The sequence below is a fragment of the Lissotriton vulgaris genome, chromosome 1_1 (assembly GCF_964263255.1).
Source record: "Lissotriton vulgaris chromosome 1_1, aLisVul1.2, whole genome shotgun sequence".
In the NCBI taxonomy this organism is placed as follows: Eukaryota; Metazoa; Chordata; class Amphibia; order Caudata; family Salamandridae; genus Lissotriton; species Lissotriton vulgaris.
In genome coordinates, this window is record NC_141685.1 from 281127209 (window position 1) to 281133154 (window position 5946).

Here is a 5946-nt window from a genome sequence, read left to right on the forward strand (position 1 = left end):
TGGGGAGACCTTCCTCTGGACTGAAACTGTTTTTCTCTGGGAGTGGTTTGTTTATTATCCTCCCACTTCTTCTTTTGAGAGTTGAGATTATTTTTAATGAAAGTTTTTTCAGGATTTTCAATTAGTTGGGGTTTTACTGGTTTACCACCCAAACTATCTCTACCTAATTCTTCATAGGATTTTTCAATTATTCTGGCAAGTTCAAAAGGTTTGTCTGCTATATCTGTTACTTTCAATTTTTGGCAGATCGCCACAGATGCTGATTCTCCTTTTATGTTGGCTAGTAATATAGCCGAGACCTGCTTAAAGTCTTTCAGTAATTTCATACCTAGAGTTAAAGTAGGTTCTGGACCATCTTCATTTTGAATCTGTCTTAGTACATCTGGTATAACCGCCATAGACGGAACACCATGTGTTTTTGTGTAGATATAAGCAAAGACTGTGCCCCAAGTGTCACAGTCCTCCACATGTGGTGCGATCCCGATTGGGAGACAGATAGTCAGGATTCTGTGCTTTTCGTGAGGGGTAGTATCAGGAAGTACTGCCTCTATTTGAGTGATTTTTTGAGCTAACCAGAATGGAATTTGTTCCCGTTTTGCTGGTACTTTACCAATACATGATTGTATATTCTGTGGTGTAATTTTATTTGTGTTCCCCTGTTGCGGGGTGTTTTGTGGAATTTTAATTGCAGGTTGGACTGTTGAAGTCCGCATGACATATTGGACCAATTGTCTATGTATTTTAATTAGTTGTTTTAGTTGAACTAAAAGTTCTCCCCTTGACATTTTTTCAATGTCGGGGTGTGGTGTATAGCTGGCTAGAACCGGCCATGTGGCTCCTGGTCTACCTAATGGACCGAGCCTGGTAATGTGATTTTGATGTTTTAGGGTGCCATTAAACCAGAGCAGGTGTCTCTTGGTATGTTAGTGGAATTTCAACCTCCTCGAAAGGAGAGTATTCCTCTGGAGATTCCTCTATTTTGTAGTAGTGGAACTCGTGTGTTACAGCATGTGCTGCTGGAAAAGTTATCCAGGAATAGAATACCTCTGTCTGCCGATATTCATGGGCCTCTACCACAAATACGACTGAACCACCTCTTGATGTTACTCCATTTTCTATAAGTTTTATAGTTATAGTTTTTCTTATATTGACCGGGATGATTATAGCATTCGGGTCGTCTTCATTAAACCCTGTAACGTCTGAACCCGGTTGATTCGCATCTAATGCAGCTCCACCGGTTTCGTTGTTGTCGCCGTTAGTTGACATTGTTTAATGAAAGTTTGCAGATCAAGTTTCAAGGAAACAAAGATTAGGTGCACAATATTTTGGAACACTGTATCCTTCAACGTTGACTAAACCAAAAACTAATACATAGGAATCTCTTCCTACTAAGTTCTGGCGGATATTAACCTTTTACCCACTCCAGACGTCTATTGGAGTTTTTACGGGAAAAGGGGGTCTGTGTGAAAAGCACGACTGAGTTACTCTAGTATCTTGCGTTAGATTATCGCCTTACCAACGATTGGGCGCCATGTAGTGTAGTTCCTATATTCCCAATAGGCTCTGCGCATTGGAATAACATAAACGATAGTTTAGACGTAGGACTGAGGTCAACTAGGTCTCTACTGAATATGTTAGACTTAATTAGGTATGCCAGCTAGCTCAGAGGTCACTAGAAACTTTATCGAATGAACAGGAAGGAGTCAACTTTCCTGATTAGACAAGAAGGGATTAGTTTTTGACAACCGCATAAACATGACAACTTTGCTCCCTCCAGAATAAGGAGTATATCTCCAGAGTCGTGTGAAAACAATAGATAGCTATTCCACTCAGTAAATCATGCATGCTTAGTTTCACCAGAGTGCAGAGAAATAGAGGGACAGGCGTTTTCAATAAAAGTTGTTACTTATTGAGCAGTCTTCTTTCTCATGCAAGAGAAATGAATTGCCACAATTGCAATACTTGTCATAAAGTAAAGTGCGTACAGTAAAAGGAGTATTATGAAATAATACTGTAAAAGCATTTATATGGTTTCTGAGCCATATGATACTTAAAACGGATAAAATATATACAGTTACATACAATGATAAAAGTTGACTAAACGTACTCAACTGGTGCTTCTAAAATACGCCTACCCCGGTGTACCTAACCTAAGCCTAGTACGTGGGAAGGAGTAAGTGAGCTGCAGTTTGAGTTAAGTTAGTTTTGCCAAGAATCTGAATCAAGAATTCTCTAAGGGTCTAATCAGCTCCGTACCTTGGTTTTAGAATGACGGAGGTCTTGTATCTCTTTCTCAGGACTCGATCTCCCAGCAACCCGCAAGGGTGACTGGAAACACTGGAGCTGGATTTCTCGGCAGGAGAAAAGACAGCGTCTCTCTCAGTGCGTCAAATGGGAGGGTCGGCTTCCTTCGGCACTCGCATCAGATGGGCTTTGGGTAAGTAGATAGCCGCTCTGCTCCAAACCACTGTGTGTTGCTTAAGGCAAATGCTGGTATATTTATACCTGGAAGGTGCGGAGTTTGATGTAAGGTTGGACATAAGACGTCACTAAGAACTGTCACTAAGAACTGGCAGTTCTTTCAGGACTCTCAGGAGTTCTAGGACAAATCAAAACAAAAGCAGGGGGAATTCCCGGGCTGCTGGAGGTTTGGTTTGTTTAAAGAACGCGTTGTACTTTCTAGGAGTCTAGGGAAGTAGCCTTGCCGTATTTGGACTGCATTGGCTATGACTAAATATGGATATGATTCTTATGCCTTTATAAGGATATGATTTGTTATAACCACATAAGGGCATAAATTGGGAATATTTTATTAGGGTCCTAGATACGTTCACAACACAGGTGTAAGGAGTGACGCAGCATGATGGGATAAGGCATTCCTGGCCATTGCTGGAGTTGTGTCGTGCTTACGACTTGTCTCCAACAATGCATTGCCTTTCCGACAAAGGAAGCGTCAGACATCTGTCTATCCTTGCGCCACGGTGCACCACATTGTAAATGCGGCGCATCCATGGTGGTGCAAGGTTAGTTTTTCTGTCACGCAAAGTAACTGGCGCATCTCTGCTAATACGCAGAGATGCGCCAGTTCTTGTAAGCATGGCCCCTGGTCTTTACATGGAGTAATGAGCAGAAATGCTTTATATCACCTCGTTTTTGATGTTTCTATGTGTGCTGCATTATGCAGCACATATAAAAACAACAAAACGCCATGCATGATTGTTTATGTGCAGAAAGGTATCCCTTTCTGCACATAAGCAATCATTCCCCCATCGCAGTCACCTTTGCACTATGTCCAAGGGTGCCTGCGTTGGGGCTAGGAAGCTGTAATTTGTGGCAGGGCAGGGGAAAACACAGGGCTGCAGAGTATTGTTGTAAATACGTTGGTCTTGCGTTTCCAAAAGTGGCGGAGCGTGCTATTAAACCAAGAATGCTAACGCCGCTCTCAATTACTTTCCATGTAAATATACTGCTTAATGTTTTAGTGGAGGCGGGAGACGCAAGGTAGGGGGAGAGGAGAATTTTGAGGTGAACTTTAGGCAGTGAGCTATAAAATGTGGCCAAGTTCTTCAAATTAACGGCCTCATTTATGAGGTTTTGGCACTTAGGGCAGAGCATCTTAATGCGCTGCCCTGAGTCAAAAGTAAAGGACCAGCAGAATCAGTAATCTATGAGATAAGTGCATTCCTGTCCTTTTCCCCTCTCTGCCGCACAATGGGCTGCCATGAGCTAACGCAAGCACCCTTGCACCATGGTGGAAGGGCGCCTGCGTTGCAGGAATGATTGTTTTTGTGCAGGAAGCGACACCTTCCTGCACAAAAACAATTACGAGAGGTGTTTTTCCTCTATGTGTGCTGCAGAATGCAGCACACATAGAAAAAGGAAAAGCGATAAGAAATGAAGGTATTTCTCCTCTTTGCGCCTCACTTACACCTCCCCTAGGAGGTGTAGCCTTTTGACGTATTCCAAGGTTTATTAATTCTCGTAAGTCAATACCATGGGTGTTACGTGGGAACACCCACCGTAATGCCCATGGCACGCCTTCTTATTGCAGGGTGAAGCAACACAGCAACTTTAGCTGCGTTGCCTCAGTCCATATCTACTAGGCCATGATAAAATCCACGTAGGGTGGCTTTACATGGCCTTATAGATATGGCCCTGCAGTGTGAGCCGCCGGACGGTCACTGAAAGTTAATTTTCGGCAGCAAACAGGAGCTTGTAAATATGCCCCTGAGTGTCTTGACCCTCAGTAGACACAGACATTTCAATATATAATGAAAAACGTGTTGTAGAATGCACCATTTATCCAATTTTTGACAGATGTTCTGCTGGACCTGTCATTTATCTGCCCCTCCCTGGCAGAATTGTCTTCAAACACACACATACAACACAGGGGTCACCAGTTAGGTGACCCTGTCAATACAAGCATTGGTAATGCATCTGTTTGGACGGTGTGATGAATTAAATGCTGTTTTCATCACTCATCGCTAGGGACAAAGGAAGGACCTCCCTGACAAGTAACACGGGAGTGGAGAGGATGTGGTGCAGTGGCCAGAGCTGCTGACTTGAGAGCTGGGGATCCCTGTTTGCGTCTCAGCAGCGCAACATCCAATGATTCTGGGCAAATCACTTTCTCCAGATGCTATATATATGTTCCAAGACGAAAAAGCAGAAAAGAGGGTGACTTTCTAAAAAATGAGTGGCACCAAAGGAGATGTTAAAAGTATTTTGGCCACGGAAACTGATAAGAGAAGCAGACAAGGAACAAGCCTTTGTAAATGCAGGAAACATGATAAAACCAATAGATTGGAGGAAAAGTAAGTGGCAAGCACAGAAGCCAGGAAAGAGAGGCTACGGATGAAAGGCCCTTTTTAAGGTTATAATATAAACAATAGATTTCACAAGCACAGTTGTGCAGGTGGAACCTAAAAAGTACCAGGTGCTCTAACTTGTGGTCAGTTAGGTAAGTACCCATGCCACTAGTATCACTGTGTCTTCAACGAGTGGGCCCGTGGCCCACTACTTTACACTCTGCAAGTCTGTTTTGTTTAACTTTAAGCTTGTTGTAATAATTTATTGATGCCTGGAGAGACAACTTCTCACAAAGCATTCTATTGAGCAGCAAATCTAGAATGGAGGTTACATGGACTAAAAAAATCCAGGCTTTCAAAATAAGGTAAAATTGTGCAATTTCGGCAAACAAGGACGAGACTGGCTGTTTTCGTTTGTGTTTACAAAATCAACTGGCATCATCTCCCATTCATTAACATAGTTAGCAATATCTACAAAACAAATTTCAATGTATACCCCGCTTCATAATGAAAAGAATATATTAACATTTAATTAATGCAATATGACTATTCAGCAATCCGTTTCAGTTTAGATAAGTACAAAAGATTTTAACCAGATCTTTCATTAACCATCAATAGGTGGCTCCTCTTTAAGAGGAACCTTCTAGACAAATAGTAAAGAGCTAAATTATTAACATGTAAAGTTGTAATTTCACGCCGTAGGACTAAGTAACACCTACTTTTATTATGGTCATAATTTATATATTAACTTTGATTAAAATGGGAAGGAGTGAAAGATCTGAGAGTACTAACAGAAGTTAAAATTGACAATTTACGTCAGAAAAATAAAGAAAAGAAGTTGATGGCATTGCACAGAATATATGCAAATATAAGTACTACGTCCACATGCGCCAAGGTGTAATGTATGCGGGTGGGAGTTCCATTGCAAGGAAGCCTCGTAAAAGTGGCACAGTAAAACCTACAAAATTTCACGGAGTCACTTTCATGATGCCACTGCGTCCCAACGTTGCGCCTGCTTGAAGTAGGTGTAAGGAGTGACGCAGCATGATGGGAATAGTCATTCCTGACCATTGCTGGAGTTGTGTCGTGCTTACGACTTGACTCCAACAATGCATTGCCTTTCCGACAAAGGATGCGT

At 42.1% G+C, this 5946-nt stretch overlaps 1 non-coding gene across 1 annotated transcript; it reads right to left on the reverse strand.

Annotated features, from left to right (window-relative positions):
• Positions 1-5425: 5425 nt before the first annotated feature.
• On the reverse strand, positions 5426-5481 carry LOC147746992 (U7 small nuclear RNA). The gene has a single exon (XR_015300482.1). It is a non-coding gene; the product is annotated as a U7 small nuclear RNA (small nuclear RNA).
• Positions 5482-5946: the final 465 nt, after the last annotated feature.